The sequence below is a fragment of the Haliaeetus leucocephalus genome, unplaced genomic scaffold (assembly GCF_000737465.1).
Source record: "Haliaeetus leucocephalus isolate CR32 unplaced genomic scaffold, Haliaeetus_leucocephalus-4.0 Scaffold587, whole genome shotgun sequence".
In the NCBI taxonomy this organism is placed as follows: Eukaryota; Metazoa; Chordata; class Aves; order Accipitriformes; family Accipitridae; genus Haliaeetus; species Haliaeetus leucocephalus.
In genome coordinates, this window is record NW_010973023.1 from 1,973,334 (window position 1) to 1,996,269 (window position 22,936).

Sequence of the window (22,936 nt, forward strand, 5' to 3'; positions counted from 1 at the left end):
CTGAGTTCAGCATGGAATGGCAAGGACAGTAAGACAGCCCCTCTTGGGAATGGGATCTAGCTCTGCTCGCTCTCTCCTTGACCCACTGCAGTAACAGAGAAGTGGGGTTGTTTAAGCTGCCTTGCAGTTCAGTTTCAAATGCCTTTGGCTGACAGCCCTGGCTATCCTGCCATTATAGGAGCAGATCCTCAAGGCTGCCCCATGGACTTGCCCCATAGGTCTTGACACTAGTTACCAAATGTTCTTCTTCCAGAGGCATTAATGCAAAATCACAGTTCAGTTTCTGTTCCTCCCACTATGGGTTGTATTTAGGGTGGAGTTCAATAAGCAACAACGGACTTTCTTGCATGTTTTGTTATCTGCTGAAGAACACGTGCCTTTCTAAGATGCTTTCAGAGAAGGAGGAGGGGCAGGAAAAATGCAGTCTTTGATTGTTTCCTGCTATTTCAATTTCATGGCCAGGCCTGGAAGGTCCGGCTGGCCCCTTACATTGCTCTACTTGCTGATTTTAGGATAAGTGGCACAATTTGCACTGCTGAGAACAGGCTAAAATGTGGTGGTTACACTCAGTGCTCAGATACTAAAGCAAAGGATACTTTCAAAACCCTCATCAGGTGAGATATAATGGCAAGGATATGTAGCTGTAGGCATGCTTTCAAGGTGAGAAGGCAGCAGTTTTGCACTGTTTCCTTTTCAGGCTTGCAGATGGTTTAGGTTTTCACCATGCTGGAGGCCAGGGCAGCCCATAAGCTTGTTGCCTGAGAGTTGTGCGCTTGCTTTATAGAAGTGTTAACATGCCTGAAAGATGCAAACAGGTTGTAAAGCCTCTTGTCACCTTGCCGGTGGAACCATAATGTTTTGCAGGAGCACAGGCCGAACATATTCTCTAGCTCCAGTGTATAGAGGTAGAAAATGAGGTAGATTGTCTTGAGAAAATGCCATGGCAGCAGCTTCTTTGGGTTGGCTTTTTTCCCCTTGATTTTTACTTGTTTGTGCAGTTTTGCAAACCGGTCATCCATTAGTGCCTTTTTGGTGAAGGTGGTAGGATGGACATGGAAGGCATATGCTCCAGGAGAGCTGGCTCCACCTGGAATGAGCTATGGTGAAACGCCATGGTGTGAATGATGGAGGGTGGCCCAAAGAAATATGGAGAATTTAGTTGTTAACTCAGTGCCTGATGTAGCTCCAGTATATAGTTAAAGCTAAGCCTCTGCAGATAACCTGTTACAATTTTAATCATAGGTGCTTCGGTATTTGGTTTGTTGACTGTTGTGCCCTTGCCTGGACACTGTCCTGCAGTGTGTTTATGGATAGCCAGCCTGACCAGTCCAGCAACTGTGCTCCCTCCCAGAACCGTAACTCCCATGTGAGTGAAATTGCAAAGAGCACCCTCTTCCCATGCACAGAGTCAATACCTGGTACTGATATGATTCCTTTGTAGGTCCCACTGGTAAGCTCAAGCCATACTGGGGGTGGGGACTTTGGCCTCCCTGTGTATGGGTAGTTCTTTTGACTTCAAGCTTGAAGGACTACATGAGTCTTCAAATACAACCGATGTGGAGTCCAAAGGATTCCCCTGACCATGGATATCTCCAGCCCCTGATCCACAGGTCAAAGGATGGTTCTCCCAACCCAGTAGCAAACAAGCTTGAAGTTCGTCAATCACTTGGACATTTGCAGAATCAAAGCTTTGAAGTGCAGGAGACATTTTGCCTGGACTACCTATCCAACTCTGATCTTAACTGAGGGACTGTGCCTCCTTGCAGAGGTCTCGGTGTTAAACCTGGATGGTCTTTCTTTTGGCTTGAGGGCTTGAAGGGAGTCCAACTCAGGGGGACAACTCACTTAATATTAAGCTGTAAGTGCAAAGATTACTGTTAGAGTAAGTCCCTGTGGACATTGGTTGCTGAAGCTACATAAACCCAGCTTTGCCGAAGTGAAGTGGTTTAATACGCAGACTTAGAAGGTCTGGAATTTTCATTGTAGAGAGATAATAATGAATCTCAAAATAGATTCATGATATTCGTATACCACAGTGTCCTATCCTGTAGGGCCAAAACCTATAGCCTCTGACTGTCCCTGTCCTTTTAAATCCCAGAAACAGCAGTCTTCCAATATGAAATCTGAGTAATATGTGCATATTCTGTATCTTCACACTACATAAGCAGCATTTATTTTTGCCTTAACTGGGACTTTACCATTTCCTCCTATGTAGCAAAGCATTCTCTTTTGTAAAGGTCTCTTTATCATGTTGTCGATGGGACATGCTCAATTAACATGAATAACAAATGAGTATCGTGAAGTCATGGGTGGGAAATTAAACATTTCTGCAGTGTACCTCCCCTATATTGAAGAATGCCTATTATATTTGTGCATTATATATAAAGTGGGCATTGTGTGGCCTTGCTATAAGCATGGGTGGGATGGGATAACAAGATTTGGAAAATGGTTAAAGAACCAAACCAGATCTGGAATAAGCAAAGCAGATCCAAAGCAGTCTTTTTCGTGGGCTTTCTTCTTGTCTTTATTGCTATAGGGGATTTCCAGAGCACGAAATGGTGGTACCCAAATGTAATTTCCTGCTTTTTGGGAGTTTTGCAAAAGGCAGAAGAACAGCATCTGTTGGGTCGAAGTGTTTTTTTCGGTTTTTCTTTTTTTTCCCCCATCCCCAAAGTTAAGTAAAGCACTTTTTAAACCAAAACTGGCCTTTGAGGTACAGCAGCTCTTTAGCCCTTCCTGTTTCAGTGAAGGAAGCAGTGTAAGAACCTGCCCGGGACAGAATAGAGGTGAGAGTCCCACTTCACGAAGTGCTCATCAGTGGTCTGTTGGCTTTGCCCAGGGTAAAATGATTGTGCACAGCAGCAAGATCAGATCTGAGAGCAGATAGGAGGTATCTGTGGTGGGCCTGGATCCATGTGTAACTGAATAAAGATGTTCTAGTGCAAGAGCGTGGCTGTCTGCTTAATTATTTGATTCGCCATGGGAAGGAGGGGTACAGCTCTCTAGCAAAGAGCAGGGACGGGATTTGCAAAAGCCTGAATCCTGCTCTGTAGCTGACTTCTCTGCATTGTTTTGTAGCCACTGGAGGGGGCCGGAGAACCGTGCTGCCTGCAAGGGGCTTGCAGGCAAGCAGGCAGGGTCTGGGCAGTGGTTTCCTGCACCATTGCCAGCTCCCGCCTTGCCACCCCTGGACAATTTTCAGGAGGGATATGGCAGACAAATCAAAGTGTAAACCATGGTGAATGTGCAGACGAGGCTCCCCCTCCTCTGGAGCCTCTCCTCACCCCTTCAAATCCCTTTTCCAAGCTTGCACGTCCTCTCAGCGGTGCTGGCCTGCCCTTTCCTCAGGGTGCTGTGGCAGGTTGTGGCAGTGCAAGGTGGCTGCTGTCACCCACTGCTGCTTAGAGCAGCCCAAAGCTCTTGGCTTTCCACCTGGTCCTTCAAAACAGATTGAAGAGGGCCCTTTAGACCTCTTATTTCTGCTCCTGCTTCCTTTGTACCCAGCTCTGGAAATGCAGCTCCTCACTTTGTCCTGACATGAAAGTACTTTGAAATCGATGTCATTCCTCAAAATATTTTGATTCTTATAACTTAGCTTTTTTCCCAGCATTTTCATTGGACAACTCAGTACAAGCTTAAGCTGTGAGCACTTCTGATGGTTGCTCTGTTCTTCCTAGGGGTTAGCAGGTGTGCACGTTCCGTCTGCAACACCTGGACAATTTGTGTTCTTTAGCTCAGGTGGTAAAAAGAGCATTTTGGGTACCTGAGGATTTAGTCTCTATAGCTATCTCCAGTCAAGGGCACAATCCCTTTTTTAGGATTCCTGCTATTTTTGCTTGGGAGATGTTTGTCTGAGCTGGTGCCAGCATTCCCTCTAAAAGCAAAAAGAGAGTTTTTCCTAAATTGGAAGAAAATGATCAAATGGTTTGGAATTATGATGATTAAAACCAAAGCAAAACAAGCCCTAATTTGAAATTCTATCATCTCCAGCCTCAACAGTCTGCCTTCTGCCTCCCAGCGCATCTGCCCCCAAGCTTGTGCAGTAGTCACCCCATCTTGGTACCCACAGCCTTGCTGGGTGGGAGGTCAGCGATAGCATCTCTGTGGTGCAGCTTAGAAGGAACAGGAGATTTATCATCAACTGGGAGAGATCTGTGTGTCTGAGCTGCAAACCTCGGGACAATAAACATGGAATTGTTTAAAGGGCTGCTAGACTCCAGCCATGATTTTGCATACTATTAACCTGTCCCCTTTTGGTTCTCTTTCTGGAGTAGACAGGCTGGGGTTTCTGGTCACTTCTCACTGAATTTCATGTATGGCTGAGGAGAAGAGCTCATGGGTGAGTCTGTCTTTGGTTTATGTAACGGCATTGCAACATTTTCCTTATTACTCATGCTTATTAATCTTATCTTAAGATCTAATGCGGAGTTCCCTTTCCTGCAGCAGCAAGGAAGAGAAGAGATTTTGCCTTGCACTGTGTGATGCTCAAATATTTGCTCTGAGCTATGAGAACCGACCAAGACTGCAGTAAATCTCAGGCAGTCTCAAAGCATTTCCTCTAGCATGCGTTACTTCCACTCCCCCAGCCACTGCTGGGGAAGCCCCTAGTTGTTTAACATTTTGTTGTTGTTGTTCCCCCCTATCTGCTCCTTCAGGCTTGCATTTCCTCCCAAATGAGCTCTCTGTCCCCTGCAAGTTGCAACCTGGAAGAAAAATGAGAGATCTGTGGCTCACCTGTGGTGTGCCTGAGAGACAGGGCAACACGTGAGGTGCCCGGCTCCTGCACCCATGCCAGCCCTGCGCAGAGAAAAGGAGGCTGCAGCCCCCCAAGACCGTAGTTGCACTGTGGAGCTCATTAACCCATCTCCAGGTACATGCATTTCCCACTGCTTTCATCACTTTTTTTTCCCCGATGCATATGTACAAGCCTGATTTGTACTGTTCTGTTTTGCACTTTTTTAAACTTTTTTTATTGTTGTTGTTTATGCTTCAGAGACAAATGAAATCTGCTTTTGTTTACTGGAAAGTATGCTTTATTTTCCCATCATTGAGCATCTGGTGTTTGTAAAATGCATGATGACTCTTTCCAACAGAAAATCAGCCAGCTTGAGCGTGCCTGGCCAGGAGCTCACATGTGCCACGATCTTTATCCTAAAAAGGTACTTAAAAGTCCAAACCAAGAAAGTGCCAGCCAAACACACTGCACAGTGGTGAAAATCTACAGGTAAAATGCTGGAAATTCGTATTTCTTATCAAATGTATGTTTAGCAAAAGCTGTGAGTTACCGCGAGGCTCAAGTAAGCCTTTGCCTAAAAGCTTCATGCAAGAAGGGAGCAGTGGCAGGTGATGTGTACCTGTGAGCCCCAGGAACAAGCATCTCCAAATATTTTCATAGGATGCTTCTGTCACTAGGAAGTCAGCGAGAAAGATAAACTCAAGATGTTTAAGATGGAGTAGGACGACTGTTGTCGTTCATTAATGGCTTCGTCCATCCCCCAGAAGGTAGCAGGATGATGTACGATTTGAACATGGTCCACTCCCCGTGGCACAGGCTTTCTATAAGCTTTCCAAACATACCAGGGTGAGGTGATGCTTGCAGACACGGCATTTTCTCTGATGGCGTCTTTCCACAATCATCTGAAAGCTGCTAAGGGAATTTTGGAAGCTGGTTTCCAGCCATGATTCACTTGGCCAACTCAGCACTTGCCTTTAATTTTAATAATTTGGCCACATCCATTTATTTAACATTTTGCAAAGCAAGGTCTGCATTTGCTCAGAGAAAATGAGAGTTGAAGGATGGTAGAATGCCTTCATAAATTGAAAGTTAAATTAAGAAATCTCTTTAAAAGCAGTGAGCGCTGTTAGCTCCATGTAGTGGTGTCACTTACGGCATTGGGAGCTGTGGTACCGGTTGGAGGCACGGAAGATCAAGGAGGCACAGGGAATCGGGTGGATTGTTTTGTGGGTGTTTCTGGCCTTTCTAAGCCTGCTTTTGTTTGCAGAGGGAATGTAATAATAGATTCATCCCTTGTTTCATTTCCCACAAAACCCAGTTTTTACCAATAAGTCTTAATTTTGGAAAATTTCAGCAACTGAGCATTTCATATCAGCATGTAAGCAGCTTCTGGAAGTTTTCTCTTATATTTGATCATATCCATGTTATTCCAGGACACTGTAGTGGAAAGTCTCATGATGCAATAGATGCAATATTTAATTTAATTTTTTAATTTTAATTTTAAAATTACTAATGGTAGCTGCAGCTTGGTCTCAATTGGGACATACATCAAATTAATTTGTTTACATTATTTTTTTTTAAAATGAGAGCTGTTTTACTTTGTTCCCCATTGTCCTAGGATGAGGTTAAAGATTGGGTGCTGTAGTAGATACCAAGCATGTTTTCAGGGATTGCTTGAACACGACCAAGATTCACGGAGAGATGCTCTGAAGAGCAGTACAGGTCATATCAGCATGGGGCCATCTTGCACAGATGACTGACAAAGCCTCGGTCAAGTGCTGGTGCCTGGTGGCATCTCTGAGCAATGCTTCATTGCCGGGCAGTGCTGGGTAGGACAAAGCTGCTGGGCCATGGAAAGCCTGGCTCAGTCTTGAGATGCTGCAGTCTTTGAGCCTTTGTGGCTGTGCAACAGCAGTCTTCCTCACATCTCAACACCATCCTAGCACTTGGACACGCACCTCCAGATACTTCTTGTCAAGCTGGAAAGGAATTTTGCTTTATAATAAACGAGTTGTAAGACTTTCTATTGTTCAGCAGCGTTTGAGTCCTTACCTTCATCAAAGCAACCAATAAAGCCTCCTATAAATACTACCTAGGAAAGCAGAAGTTTCCAATTACCCTAGCTCTGCTGCTAATATCAGTTCCTATAATTACCAACCTCCATTAGTGCAAATTTTCTTAAAGCAAAAGCATTAAAGCAGACGTTCTTCTTTGCCTTTGTTGGTGACTGCCACCAGTCTGGAGGTGGTTCATCTTGGACTTGATGGACTTGGAAGTGTTAGGTTTATGGTTGGACTCTTTGATCTTAAAGGTCTTTTCCAACCTAAATGATTCTATGATTCCATTTACGCCTTCCCATGTGCCAGCTACTCTTTCCCTGCCTGCTGCAGCATCTCTGTGGCCTTCACGACACAATACTGCAATGTCTTGTCTGAATCACCCATCATTCAAACAGTACTGTAGCCTAAAGGCCATCTGTGAAATCTGAAAGTTGAGAATTATTTTTAACTTGGTAGCCTGAGACAGTGTCTGGTCCCTCTTGCTGGGAGTTGTTCTTGCTGGGTGTTCAGTGAACTTTGGGTTTAGTCCATAAACTTTCAGTTTAGTGATAACCCTAAATATTTCATGCATTGTAGACTGAATGATGCAAAGATGTCAGCAAAACCCATTGTGCCAATGCAAACAACTCTAGGAAGTTTTACTGTTCCCATTGCTGGTGCATGAACCTTGTTCCCCTTCACCCTGTGTATGTGTCCGTGCCTCAAGAGAGGCCAAAAGAAATAAGGTGCAGGTAAATGTGAATCCCGTAATGCTATGCTATCCAAAGACAAAAAATAGGACAGTTAAAGGTTATTTGTGCATTCGGACTTCCATAACACTGAAAGGAGCTCTGTGCTGGTTGAACTGCTGCAAGTTTGTGTTTGTTCCCCAGCAGAGAGCTTTTAAAATGCCACAGAAACATGGTGAATGTGCATCATTCCACTCCGAAACAGCACAAAATGCGCTGGGCAGCCTTGGCTGGATGTACTCTCATGCGGGATCCCCTTCAGGGTCCTATGGGAATATGGACACCACCACCTTGCAGTTTGGAAGAAATGACTTAACTGGTGATGCATTCATTTCCAAAGTCAGTGAAAATGGTAAACGCGCTGGCAAATGGGACATCAATGGGTGTCCGCTGTGAATTTGGCTCTTCTGATGTTCCTTTTCTCTGGTATGAAAAATGATTCACCCGGCTTTGAAGTACCCGATCTCGTTAGCATGGGTCAGATGTTTAAACATAACTAAGGATATTACATGGGCTAATTAAATCAAGGCGTCTGGCGTGCATATCATTCTACAGATAGGTTTCCATGGAAAACAGTTTATGTGCCATGAATGTCATTAGAAGATTAGATTACAAATCAGATGGATCTTGTGTACTTCCAGAGACCACCTCTCTTTATAATAAGGTTTAGGCTACTTAATGGAGCTGGCTAAATAGCTGCGGCTGCTTGGGTGCCAGTTTGGCCCCCGAGCAGTTGGCTTTTCAAGTCTACAGCCCCACTCCTCCCTGCAGCATCTGCTGCTCACAGGAAGGTATTTTTGGATGTTTCTGTCCAGATGGCTCTAGGTGTGCATCGGTGCATCAGCATTTTATCTTTCAAGGGTCTAAAGCTGCCTATTTGCCTTCTCTGTAGCCAACAGCAAGAAAGGGGATAGAGCAATGAGCTCTTGGGCTTGACATGGCTCAGGCACATGCAGTGCTCAGGTCGCCTGGGTAGGTACGAGCCTGGGAGCCTCCAGATCCGTTTTCTCAGTGACTTGGGTTTTTTCCTTCACATCACTTTCCCCCTCTCTGCCCAGACTTCCCTGAGTCCAAGCCGGGTGACTGTGGGCAAGTGCCATGTCTGCTCTGTGTGATTCACCGCCAGCAGGAATGTGTGATGCTGGGATGCGGGAAGTCCAAGACGGGCGATTCATTTCCCTGCAACCGCCAAGCACTGACGTTGGTTTATCCCCACTGGGGGTAGGGAGAAAGGATTTTTCACCAAACTACCCCAAATGTTGAAGTCCCCACGTGTTTCAGCTATTACTCACGCTCTCTTAAAACAGAAGTAGCCCCTGAAAGGATAGGTCAGAGCCTCCCTTTGTGCAAGTCGACATGGTCCATTGGAGAAGGAAAACCAATTTTTACCAGAAGATTTTAATTAGTTCAGGAATTTAAAAGCCCAGCGGAAAACTGCTCTCGGGCAAACACTGTTTTATTTTGATGTCTGAGACTTTGTACTGTGCCTTTTGCTCTTCTTTTTGAACTGCTTCCTCTATCCACCTTCAAATTTGACAAGGAGCTGTGACTCATGGGCCCTTCAAGCCCACAGTGGTCTGAATGATTATGTCTGTAATGGGAGCACAGCAGGTCCCCGAGCAATGCTGATAGCCCCCCTGTGCAACACAATGCCACAGGACGGAGATGGCCCCAGGTTTTTTGGGTCTTGGGGCAGATCGGAGTCATGCAGCATTTGCTTTTTGGGTGTCTTGCGGCTTGTGGGACTTTCGTCAGGCTGCAATTCAGCAGGAGCTGGTCTCCTCCCTGTATTGCCAAGATCCAGGAGTTAATTCTTATTCCATGGGAAGGCCAGAGCTTGCATCCAGCCAGTTCCCTGGGGTGCAGAGAAAGAAACTCTCTGAGAAATAAACACAGACACAAACAAACACCAGACTTGGCACACAGCTTCGCAGGCAATGGGAATATCTTTTAGATTCCCGCCGAGGTAATTGGACTGCAAGGAAGCTTCCCTGCTCTGCCCTTTGGCTCCCAGGGAGGGTCCGCTTGCCAAAATGCTTTGTGGTCCCTTGAGCAGTGCCTGGGCTGGACCCTGCGCTTCTGCCCAGTCCATCCCACCCCAGCACTCGCCTGCGTGCTTGCTGCATTCCTCGTCTAACCTATTCCCAGGGATATGCATTGAACCTCCTCCCCAGTAAACCCACCCTCCTGTCATGCATTTTATTCCAATTCTTGGTGTTCTTCATGAGAAAGCTTCCCTAAATCTCCCTTACATCATCTTGCACCTAGTGACGTCCTTTCCACAGGGTCTTTCCCATAGCTGGGGTGGGATCTGGTCCTGGCTTGCAGGTATCGCTGTGTGAGATGATGGCTCTTTTCTCCTGAGCCTTCATTTGCACCTTTGCATTGCTCCACACCTTTCTTGAAATGCAAGACCCAACTTCAGATCTTACCTGCACTGAATAATACGCTAGAGCCTGGGTGCTTTCCCCCACAATGACATTACTCTGCAAGGTAAACATGCCAACATTCTTCAGGCTTTCAGAAATCGTGGGAGTATGGAAAAACCCACACCTTACAAACCCCGTCTTTCTGAGCTGTTGTGTTTTCCCCCCACCTTCCTTTTGGTTCTTGCAGCTTTGCAACTACTTTACAAATTTTAAGATGCTTGCCAAATTTTCTCCTCTATCAGGAGGGAGAGGAACTTTGCTTCTTACCCCCAAATTCCAGCATTTCAGCAGGTGAAACGCAGCAAAGCTCAGTTGTTTGATGTTGGTGTGTGGTGGGCTGGGTGATCTGATAACACCCCCTTAGAGGAAAGCAGAAATAGCTGCAGTGCTCAATGTGGGCAGCCAGATTTCAGTTTGATAGTGAGTTTGTTCTGATTTTATCCTGTGTCTCACATGAAATGATACAGGCTAATATTTCTCTGTAATTCTGTGGTTTCCTTTTAGTTTGGTATTGATGAAGCTCATTTCAAAAACCAATTTCAAGTGTAAATGGAAGCCCATTCATGCATGGAGGAAGAAAAATAAATTTTTTAAGTGGGAATAAAAAGGATTTAACTATGCAGAGTCTAATAAATACTGACTTTGGGAAACAAATGGCTGTTTTGCATCTTAGGCTGGAGATGCTTTTAAAAAATATATCATTCACCAAAAGTGCAAGGCAGTTTATTTCTCATGGATCCTTCTTCAGGCAGGAACAGTCTTCCTCAGGACTGTCTCTGTATCCTAGAAGCTCGACCATGCTTCATGCCAAGCAAGGAAAGTTACACCCTATGGTTTTTGAATTACAAATGGGAAATCCATACTGTTTTGGAATAAACAGCACTGGCCATTAGACAGTCTATTTGGTTACTATTTGGTTACAACTGCATAAGGAACAGCTCTAGTGGAAAAAAAAGAAGCAGCAGTAACAGTCAATCGTCACTTTTTTTTTCCCCTGCCTGGAAAACTTGGAGTTTTATGGCCTATGAACCACAAATTAGAATTGCAGGCAACAGATAAAGCTTCACTATAAATCCAGCTAATGCCAGTGCCTGTTGGCGACTGCAAGGAGGTGGTTATCAAAATGCCCCTTTGGCGGTTACTGCCTGAACGCGATCTTTCCAACCAGCCAGGATCACCAGGTGGGTCCAGACCCCTTCCGAAAGACAGAGCATCCCTGGTGCAACAGCCACTGCTGCTGCTCTGGGGACCAGCATCTGCCATCCCAGTAAGTCCTGAAGGGCTCCTTCAGGATTTCCTCCAACCTCCATTTTCTCCAAGGACCCCCAAACCTGTCCTGTACCTTCGTTCCTTCCTTGGCCAGGTAGGAAGACGTGAGCCAGCTTATCTCCAGAAAATTAATCCCTGTGCTTGTTTGTCTTTCCTGATAGAAAGTTTTCTCTAATATCTGACCCAAAGCCATCTGGCTGTAGTTTAAGCTGGTGCTCTGCTCTTCACCATGCCATGCTGCAGGGCAAGGACACAACCTTCCCCAACTGTCTTGTGCGCAGGGGCTGGGATAAGGTCGCTGCATGGAAAAAAACATTTCAGACATCCTGGATTGGATTCAATTGCTAAAAGATGTTGCCACTTTAGGACTGGTGAGTTAGGCTGCCAAGTCTCCCACTGCTGCTCCGGCAGGATGCGGGACCTCTGTCACATCGGCCAGTGCCGCCACCCTGCGTAACCCAGAGGAGCTCCATGCACGAGGCTCCCATGTTTAGGAAGGAACCCAAAAGGCCTCAGGTTGCCTTGGATGTTTTGATGCCCACCCATGGTGTTTGTTCACAGCTTGGGTGGCTTCCAACAGGAAATCGGAATAGCCTCGGGCAGTAGCCACTCTTCCAGAAACTAAGAGGGTGGTAGGAAGCTCCCTACCACCGTTAGGTGTACCTGGGACATCTGGGACCTTGTGAGGTCTTGGTCTGATCCAGTCTAAGGCCACTACTTGAGGAGCACAGGCCACAGTTTTGACTTTTGCATTCCTGCTTAGATAGGCATTTTCAGAAGTACTTACATGTCTTAGGTGTCAGGGACAGGTATGTTCCTATATCACTGATGGACATTGGGAAAACCTGTCACCTCCTAAGTCAACAGGACTATTGTCTGAGCTGGTACATTTTGTTGTTGAAGGTGTTTGATGCGTGGAGTCCTGCTGGCTTTTCTTTGCTGCTTGAGTAGAGAACTCAAGATCTGCCCGATGGGAAGAAGTGCTGAGTTTATCCTTGCTAATAAGGAAGAGCTCACAACCTTTTTCTTTTATACATGCAATTGTTCTTGGTAACCAGAGGAGATGTGCAGGGCAGCATGACACCTTTTTCCAGCTGGGCAGTCTGCAGAATAGTTTTCCTTGGATATTCACAGATGGCAGACAAGGATGCCAGGGGAGCATTAGGGGAAGTTGAGTCCTTGCATCCTGCCTTGGGCTTGTCAAGACACAAGTTTTGTTGCTCACAGACACATTTGGACTCCTGAGATCTCTTTCAGATTGAAGGCAGAACTTCAAATGGGTACAAAGCCATGTCAGAATATCCCATAATCGTTCTTAAAAGTACGTATTTAAAAAATGAGAAAGAAATGTGCTTTTTTCCTTGCTCTCCATGCCAACAACAGAGATGGAATATGGCTTACAGGGAAATTTATTTCATAACCCTTCAGGATATCACTTTTTTTTTTTTTTTTTTTTTTTTTAATAGAGGCATTCCTGGCAACTACCCAGGATTTGAAAGACAGGTTTACGAATGAAGTCTACGTAAGGCCCATAAGCCTATGGTTTTGCTGGTTGACTTGGGAACTAATGCAGCAGGGCAGATGCTGTGTGTCAGTTATACACATTTCTTCCTTTTTTTTTTTTTCCATTAACCATCACCATTAGCAATTGCACTCAAACAAACAAACAAACAAATAATTGCATTTAAATACTGGAGTGTTTTCCGTCCCTTCAACCATGAATAATTACAAAATAATCACCAAAGTCTGGTTTCACTCGGCAAATGTTTCCAGGTTTTGTTTTCTTTTTAAATAATTCTGGGTTCCAGCAGTCCCACCCCCCTCACCCCCACCATTTTTATTGTTTTGGATGCAATTTCAGCTGGTCACATTTACTGATGCCTGGCACAGCACGAGCAGAAAGCATGTGAGCTTCTTTAAAGCATTTCATCTTTACAGCAAACCTTTTCCCTGCCTTTGCTTGTAGCCCAAGGACGCAACTTTTCCAAGCACATGTAGCCTCAAACTACAGCCTGTTGCAAAAGTGGCAACATCTACTGGCAACACAAGTTTTCTCCCAGTTAAAATACAGGCAGGACCTAACCAGGCCCTGAAAAAAAATCCTTTAATCGGGCTAATTGCATGTGGTTTAAACCATGTTGAAACTCAGTTCCAAGTTCAGTGTTAGATTTATGTGCTACAGGCTGGTGTGAAGAGGGTCTTGCATGCATGGAGGTCAGGGGTTCGGGTCCACATGAGTTCAGGAAAAAAACCCACTTTTTCACGTCAGCTTACCTGGTTTCCCTCTCTGCCTTTTTCTTGCCTCCCAAGTTTTCCTTTGTGCTTTGATTTCACCCCAAAACAAAGCTCAAGTTTGCTTAGTTTTGAACTCAAATGGGAAGCAACTGAATTTCATCTGATTTTCACCCAATGCTATAAATCATGATCATTTGGCTGACTTGCTGCACGGTGCAGGTTTATGGAGGGCAGGGAAACCTTTTGGTAGAGCAGGCAAGAATATAAAGTTCAGGTTCTTAATCCCGCTGCAAAAAAAGAAAAAAGAATTTTCACCTAATTGCACAGTGCTGCCTTTATATGGAGACAGGAGCTTTTCTTGTGCTTGCAACCTGCCTTGTGTCAGACCCCAGGTGTCTGAAATGAAGGTTTCCCTTGTTTTACTATTGGAAAACTCACTGGTGCCTTAACATATCATCATAGTGCTTGATTCAGGAAAGGCAGGGGGGGTCCAAAGACAAGCTGTGTTATTTCATTGCCAACATTTTTATTGTGCTGTGTTGTGTAACGCTGTGGGGAAAGCTGCTAAGGCAGATTCCTTGGGAAGGTTCAGCTACCTTCTCTAATGGCATCCTTCACCTCCCCCTGCCCTGAATTACTCTCCTGCCCCCAGGGAAGCCTGTTGGGAATAAACCTTATCACTTTGCTGGTTTGGTACTTTTCCATTTGGCAACTATCTTTTCCCATTTATCCTTTTTTAAATGGTTTTAGGATTTCCCAAAAGATGTTGTTTTCTAATTTTGTGTAAGAATACACATAGGCAAGAGAAAAGGTGGATGCATGAACATTGCATGCATTTTGTCTGCAACTGAAGTGCTATGATTATATTAATATCTGTGGCATGTCTTCCTTTTTATTGCTGGAGTCTCTGTATATCGTGGCAGACTAGTCAGCAACAAGCCACTGTCTGAGTCGCTGCAGAAGCTAAGTGGCTCAAGGTTTAGGAGAAGGGAAGGAGGTGAGTTCTGGTGATTGGTGAGAGGGATGTGTGTTGTGAGTGTTGCACAGCTGCCATAACAGCTGTCTCCTCAAGGATGAAGGATAGGAGACAGAGGGACTGGGAAGTGAGCAGTGATGCCATCTTATGGGGGCAAGTTTTATTTATGTCCTAACTAAAGTTATGAATTGTTTGGTTGTTTGATTGAAGTTTGGAGGTGGTCTGGGAGACAGTCATATTTATACTTGGCCTTGCAAACCGTGGCTTCCTAGAAGATATGTCATCAGGATAAGACAAAAAGTTCAGTTTGTGCACGCCCCACCTTTACAGAGGCAACGAGGCACCATGAGGAGAGCAAACAACCTTGGAAACACATTGGTGCCGTTTGGTGGCTGTGCTTAGTCTTGGCCTCCCAAGTCCCTGCCCCAGTGAGGACTCCCAAAGGAGCCCCCTGAATGCTTTAGGGTCCTTGTAGGTGGGCTGAGTGCTGGTGGGCCTGGATGCGAATCCCCCTACTCCGCATCTCAGGGAACTTGGGACGTGGTTAGTAGCAGCATTTGTAGCTAAGCAGGCTGTTGGGGCAGGAGATGAGGCTGGGCAGGGCTTGTGGTCTTTGGGAGAAAGCAGGAGGACAGTAGGTAGAAGGTCTGGCTTGCCTTGTGCCATCAGAGACTACCTGGCTGATGTGCACTTTGCAGACATGCAGAGAGAGCACTTGCAGGATGCTAAAGAGCATGATGATGAGAGCTGAGTTAGCTCAGCTGTCACCTTCACCACCACATGCATTTTCCCGTGCTGCCTTGCACTGCTGCACAGGGGGAGAAGGGCAGAAATACTTCTGCACTGATGAAATGCTGCAGATTCAACTTGAGAAACAAAAGTGCAGAAGGGGCCTGGATGTTGCAGCCAAAGGCTTGGGGGTGTGCTTCAGAAATGCCTTTGTTTATGCTGGGCTCACGATCAGCAGACACAGCTCTGTGCTCTTCTTTCCTTGCCACAGGGATGGGGGCATACCTCGGCTGGAGGAAAGAGCCCTGGCTCATCTCATGCTGGGCAGGGCCTGGTTCCTTTCTGTGGAAGTGTCTTATGGTGCAAAACCTGCCCTGCTCCCTGCCACATGGGTGCAGAGCTCAGCTGTGCCTCGTTCTCAAGCTGGGTCCTTTGCTTTCTTGCAGGATGAGGTAAGGTCCCCATTCCTCAGCCAGCAAGCCCGCACAGCATCGAAGGAGGGCCCCCGCTCAGTCACCCCTACAGGGATGGATCCAGAAGTGTTTCTGGGAAGATGTTTTATGCCACAGGTCTTCTGATTCATTCGTTCTCCCTGGGAGCAAGGAAAAGTACTTGGCACTCAGTCTTGGGGCAGTACCACAACACACTAAAGCCATGCAGCAAGTGTTGACCATTACATGAAGCAAGGGCCTGAGGGCAGGATGAACTTCATCATCGCACCCGAGGAACACGGGTACCAAAAGGCCGAGTTAGGTGGCCTTAATTTCATCTAAGCCACAAGTTTCCTGTGTGTTTGCAAAGGACTCTGGCCAGGCAGCTAGGCAGCGACAAGGAAGGGCTCTGATGGCCATGGGTGACCTGACCCACACACCAACAGGAACCAGGGTCAGGTCTAGTTTACGGGGCAATTCTTTCCTTTAGCTGATGCAATATGATATATGTACTGTGGCAGCTAGGTTTCTCTACAGCATGGCTAGTTGTATGCATTCACTCATGTTTTTTAAGAGTCTTGATGGTGAATGATAGGTTTGGATTCTGCAAGGTATTTCCTTTGAGACGCCAACAGTTTCAAGGCTGCTGAAGCACTGGCTATAAGCAGCCAACCCTATCTCTTTATCTTCAGTAGTCTTCTGTATCTCCAATCTGCCTGTGTCTCCACTTACTGGGGGACGGTTGCGGTTGTCAACATACGCAATTTACTCTCACGCTGCCCGGCTGTGGATTTCCCCACTGTTATGGGTTTGTGTGGTGCAGGTTTTTTTTGGTAGTGGGGGAGGGGCCGCAGGGGTGGCTCCTGTGAGAAGATGCTAGAAGCTCCCCTGGCTCCAGGTCAGACCCACCTCTGGCCCAGGCCGACCCCACCAGTGACAGTGGTAGTGCCTCTGGGATGACAGATTTCAGAAGGGGAACCGGTAGTGAGTAGGGGGATTGGAATGTGAGAGGAACCCCTCTGCAGATACCGGGTCAGTGAGGAAGGAGGGGATGCCCCTGCAGCCCATGGTGAGACAGCAGGCTGTGTCCCCCCGGCCCATGGAGGTGAGTGGTGGAGCGGAGGCCCCCGAATATGGCCATGACTCCATGGGAAAGCCCACGATGGAGCAGCCTGTGACTGAAGATCAGCCCGCGGAAAGGGCCCACACCAGGGAAGTTTGGGAAGAACTGAAGCCCACGGGAAGGACCAACGCCAGAGAAGTTTGTGAGGAACTGCAGCTCGTGGAAAGGACTCATGCTGGAGAAGTTCGTGCAGGACTGTCTCCTGTGGGAGGGACCCCAAGGTGGAGCAGGGGACGAGTGAGGAGTCCTGCCCCTGAGGAGGAAGGAGCGGCAGAGACAAGGGGTGGGGAGCTGACCCCAACCCCCATCCCGTTCCCCTGTGCCACAGGGCAGAGGAGGGAGAGAGAACCGGGAGTGGGGTTGAGGCGGGAAGCCGGGAGGGCTGGGAGGAAGGTGTTCTAAGGTTTGGGTTTACTTCTCATTATCCTTGTTTTGATTTGATTTTGTAGTAAATTAAATTGATTTTGTTTCTTCCCCAAGTTGAGCATGTCTTTTGCCCGTGACCATAAGTGGTGAGTGATCCCTCCCAGTCCTTATCTCGACCCATGAGCCTGCCTTTGTATTTTCTCCTCATCCCACCATGGCTGGGGTGGGGGGAGTGAGCGAGCGGCTGCGTGGTGCTTTGTTACCAGCTGGGCTTAAACCATGACACCCATCGAGATCAGTCTTGGTAGAGCACACCAAGGGATTTGGTTGTAGTTGACTTGGAATGGGTATTGTGTTTGCCTTAAGAAATCTCTCTCTTTCCCCTCTTCTTCCGTTGTGCAGGTCCTTTCTCTCAGAGTCAGTTTTCTGGCCAGCTGCAGTCCAATGTTTACTCAGCTGGGATGCATAACTTTCCTTTGTGTCTCTCTGCCACACTATGTGTTGTCCCTACACGGGCCAGCAGCGATGTCCTCACTGCTCCATCCATATCAGTTCCTGACCCAACTTAGCTGCTGGCAGACCAGCACTGAAGTCAGGGTGAACACAAACATCCACGCAAACGTTTTCTCGTGCAATGGAGGGACTGAACTGTCATTGTCCTGAAAGAGCATGGTGGGGTTTGGTCAACTTTGCAAGCTGATAACATGGAGCCTGAGCACCAAGTGGAGCAAGGGCCTGAGGGTAAGAGGAACTTCACCATCACATCATAAGGCACAGGGAGACCCAATTAGGTAGACTGAAGGCCATGATTAGGTAGCTGTAATTTCACCTAAGCCTACTGTTTCTTGTGTGTTATTTATTTGCAAACAGTAGCACACAGGGGATTTTGACATGACACATTTTCTGTGTCATGTAACAGGAGACTGAACTTTGTTTAATACCAAAGAAGGAAAGGAAGGAATCTGGAATATTTGTCAAGCTCAGGAGAAGCTATTTCTTCTTCCAGCCTTTTTTTTTTTCTTTCTTTTCTTTCCTTGTTCTGGTAGGCATGTCTCCTCCTCTTCATTCTGTGGTGGGACCTCAGGACTTCTCTTGGTTACTGGGGCTCCAGAGGTGAATCCTTGGCTGGTCCCAGTTGTGGGAGACTTCAGATCAAGACAGCTTGAAATATCCCTTCTGTTCTAACACTGATATCCCACTGCAGCAGGCTGCCAGATCCCGACTTTTCAGGGAGAAACAATGTGGTTTAAGCCTTCTGAGGTTTTGAGGCTCTCCCTGTCCTATCAGGCACATGGTATGGGGGACCTTCTGTTTCATGGAAGAGGGAAGGAAAGCATTTATGATACAAGGCATACACAGGGATGTATTTCAAGGTGCTTTCCTTAAGTCAAACCCCCTGGTTCTCCAAGCTTTTATTTTCCATGGATTTGCAGCAGTAGTAGGGCAGTGTTATGAGAAGGTGCTCCTGAAGGAGAGGAGGATTGAATTAAACGGCGATTGGTGCTGAAGCCTTGCAGCCAACATGGGAATGAGTCCAGTGTCTGGAAGGAAAAATATTATTAACAATTATAAGAAAAAGATGAAGATGGCCAAAATCAGAAATGTGTTCTGGAATCCTCCAAAAATAGTGCAAAAGAGATGCCAAACCTAACAAGTGAAGTGAAGCTCTTAGGGCAGGGTAATAGGGAAATTAAAATGGTGAGAGGAGTTTCAGATGCGACCTTGCTGAGGGTGACACCATGGCCTCATGAGTTCAGCTCTTTTCTGAACTCAGGAGCATCAGAAGGTAATTCTGAGACTATTCAATGATATTTGGAGTCCTCCAGCACGGCCTGCTTGCTGCATCAGTTCCTGCCAATAAAATAAGCAATAGTGAATGAATGACCCATCAGCTCCAAAGTGGAGATTGGAATGGGGATTTTCTCCAGTAGCTGCAGAAAAGGCAATGCCTGGACTTTACTGACACTCTTCTCTGAACAGTGGCTTAAATATTGACAACACCTCCTGATCAAAAAAAGCAAGCTGTCAGAAGCTAATAGGAGAACTGGGAAGAGACTTTCTCACATCCCGCAGCAGCTGGCTGGCCAGGCGAAGACAAGCGCCTGGTATCAGATATTTGTCCTGAGATGGCAGCCCCCAGTCCTGTATGCAAGAGATGACAGGTGGGGTGGCAAACCCTTCACTCCTGTGGCATGACGTCTTGCCTCTGTCCTGCTTTGGCTAGCCTGGGGTAGGCTGGGGTGATCTGGTTGCCTTTTTCAGCTCTAGAAAGTATAAAGGCTCCCAGTACAGGCATTAAATACAAATGCATCACTAATGTCTGCTTTAAAAAAATAAAATAGACCATATTGATTAACACTAGTGCCCCAGGCAGTTGCAATGCTGAATTCCCCAGCTCCCATTTTGCTTCCTTCTGATGCATTTTGAGTTTCTCAGCTGTGCTCTTTGTAATCTCTTGCTCCAGGAGGGAAGGCAGCGCCCTGACCACACACAGGCTTTGGGCTGCCCCGGCAAGCCCCCAAGAGCATCCCAGGCAGTGAGCAACCGGCACTGCTGAGCCCACCAACCACTCCGAGCACCCGGGGTCAGTGACAGTCAGCTGTGCAAACAGATGAACACGTGTATTGAGACTGATGGAGGAAGACCCAACAGAACCAGAGAGCTCCTCGGCTCCAGAGGCAGTGCAGTGGCTTTCTAAACCTGCCCTTCTCCTTTGATCTTCGCCCTACCTTCCTCTGCTGCTTCACTTCACCCCCATTTGTTTTCTTCTTCTTGTTTCCCTAGGTGGTTCTGGCCTCTGTTCAAGCGCCAATCTCCACCTCAGAAATACTGCCTTGGGCTTTCAAAGGCATCCGAGAGCACGTCCTTTCTCCAGAATGAACTCAGCTTTCACTGAGAGGGTGTCCTGTTCCCCATCTGAACGGTTCTCCCCCAGGCTGGGGAACTTCAACCCACCCCAGAGGACATAGCTAGGAGGCCAAGGCAGCAGGCAAGCACCACTTTTCTTGTATTTTGCATATTTTTCAGCTATATTTTCTCAGCTATGTTTTACTCTTCCCTACAGCAGCATAACAGGAGTCATGTCTTACTCCAAGGATCCTCTCCTTTGCTGGGGTACTTCCATTTCCCATCTAAAAAGGAGTTCCCTCAAAAAGTAAAGTGGGACCTAGCTGCTCTTCCTTGCTTTAGTTCCATGCTGGAACAGGATACACACACAGTAATTCATGCTGTCTAATACATTTGTTTCTAGTTTAGATCTATTCAAAATGAGACCCAGTATGGACATCTGTCTTATTATCCAACAGTAGGTTAAAAAAACCCCAAACAAATCTGCTGCCTCTGTAGGAGGGATGTAGATAAATGGCAGCTGGATGCAAGTGGACTTTCAGAAGCTTTCTTCCATGAACCACGTAATGGGACTCAGTGCAGAGAAAGTCCATCCCATACTCTTGCATATTCCAGAGCAGTGGAGGAGTTGGTCACCACCTTCTCCACAAGGTAGCTGTCACCAAGATTGGCACCGCAGAGACACTCAGGCACACTCCGTGAGAGCCAGAGGTCAACTGTCTTACTAGGGAAAGAGAGATTTGCCCATAATCCAAGGGGACTGAACCTTGGGAGGGTTTCTCTGTCAGGGCCTGGAGGACACCAATGCACCTTAATTGCCCTGTGCACCCTCTCTGCCCTTGGGCTCATGGGTTCCATTTACCTTCAGGGCAGGGCAGCTAGTACTGCCCTGGGCTACACAGTAAGTATACCCGTCTCTTCTCTCGCCCTGTCTCCTGGCTGGGCTCTTGCAGACTTACCTCCAGCCCTGGTGTGGTCCGTCCCTTTGCCTTGTCTGGGGCTGCTGGTGGACCCTGTGCCAGCAATCCACTCTGCACCACTACGTGCAGATGCTGTGGGAGAGCATACTGTTGGTGTGGGACCCACCCACACCAGGGTCCCCCCTGGTTCCTGGCTTGTCTCCCCGCATGGGGCAGCCCCCTTCTTGCAGCTTGGTGACAGTCTGTGTTTGGTAGGCAGGAGCTGCTTTAACAGATTCTGCCTGGCTTTTAAAATGTGGCTTAATTCCAATGTTGATGGCTCTAATGTAACTTTAAAAACAGAAAATAAGACAATTTTAAAACCTCACATTGTAAGACACTGACATAATTTCTTTTTTTTCTTTTCTCCTACGTGCAATCAGCGTAAAACTGACATACTCCTGAAATCTCCTTCCCTGGGATTTGACAAAATGACCATGTCTGGGAGGCTAATTATGTTCCTTGGGACAACCAGGACCAACAGCTTCTCCAAAGCTTCTTTAGGCATTGGCTGGAAGGAGCAATTTAGTGTGGAATATATAATGAATAGTCAAATTGGTTCCTCTTCATTTCCTTTATTGAACGCATGAGCTCAACTTTATAATGGGAATCCTTCACCCTTCAGTACAGGTTTTGTGTGTGTTCTGCTCCCCTGTAATGCTGTGGAGGCTGCGGGAGGGCAAGGTACATGCATGGGATGAGGATGGAGGGAGAAGAGAAGGACATCTTAGCGTCAGGCTATTATCTGGGTTTTGATGTGTCAGTGAAGCTGTGTGGTTTCTTATCCTCCTCTATTTTTCTCTTCTTTCATCTGTCATTTATGTCTGCTACATATGTTCCCCTTTACACCATGCCAGAACTATGACAGAAGGAAAGGGCAGGGGAGGGGTGGGGGAGGGAAAAAAACCTCAGTAAGGTTTCTGTTCTGGAGAGAAAATAGGACTTTATCAAAATATTAGCAGAGCACCAGCTGGTGCCGATTAGCATAGCGCTCTCTGGGTGAGAGTTTTCCATTTACCTTGTGCTGTTTTTCTTTCTCTGGGCTTCACATGGCCTTTCCCGAAGCGTGAAGGTTTTGGCCACCAAGATTAATCTGCTCTTCTCATCCAGCTTGAGCACAGCTTCTGAAGCTCTGCAATGTGCATTCAAAAATGCAATATCCATTCAAAAGCCTGATTGCTCTGGAGGACCAGGTCCCATCCATACAGGCTGGTTCAAGCTTGTTGGATAACGAGGGATGAAGGGTCATGAGAACTAAAAATGTGTTGTGCAGACGCTCATTAACTAAACAGTGTGGCTGGAGAGCCTGTGTCCCAATAGCCAGTTTGCAAAGGCGGCAGTGCAAGGCTGGGTCCAACTCCCAAAGCGCTTGAGGCGTCTGGACACAAATGCTCTGCACCTTTGCAAGAGATGCCGCTGTGTCCTGGACTCCAGCCCGGTGCGGGCTTTTGTGGAGGTGAGGAAAGTATTGCTCATTCATAAATGCAAGGTTTTAGGGATATTATTCCTGAATATAAAGTAGAACCAGCTTTCAGAAGCAGAGGATAAAGATTTGGCTGGGAACCTCTGAGCTGGAGGACCAATAACTTGGGAATTGCTCTGAAGTGTTTGATCTGTCTCAAGCCAGCAAATGCTGAGCCAGCGCCTGCCGTTAAGTGGAAGTTATTTTCTGCATCCACTGGAGTCCTATAAAACCATTTCCTCTGGGACCTACAGGGACAGCCAGGGCTGCTTTCCCCCCCCCCCCCAACAATATCAATATGTGAGTGCTAAGGAAAGGAAGGCGTGCTGTATGACAGATTTAGGGGTAGCCTTGGGGCTCTATCGCCTCTCTCCAAGTGGCTTTGCCAGAGTGCTGGAATTGCCTCCTCTTCATCTGGAGAGAAGGCTGGTCTGGTGCTTAACAGGCAGAGCTGGTTCTCATGAAGCCTGGGTCCTATACCCAACTCTGCTGCAGGCTCCTTGTGTCAGCCCGAGGAGATCATTCATGTAGTCCTGCAAAACGGGGGAGAGAGCTGTCTTCCCGGGCTGTGGGGGGGAGCAAAGTCA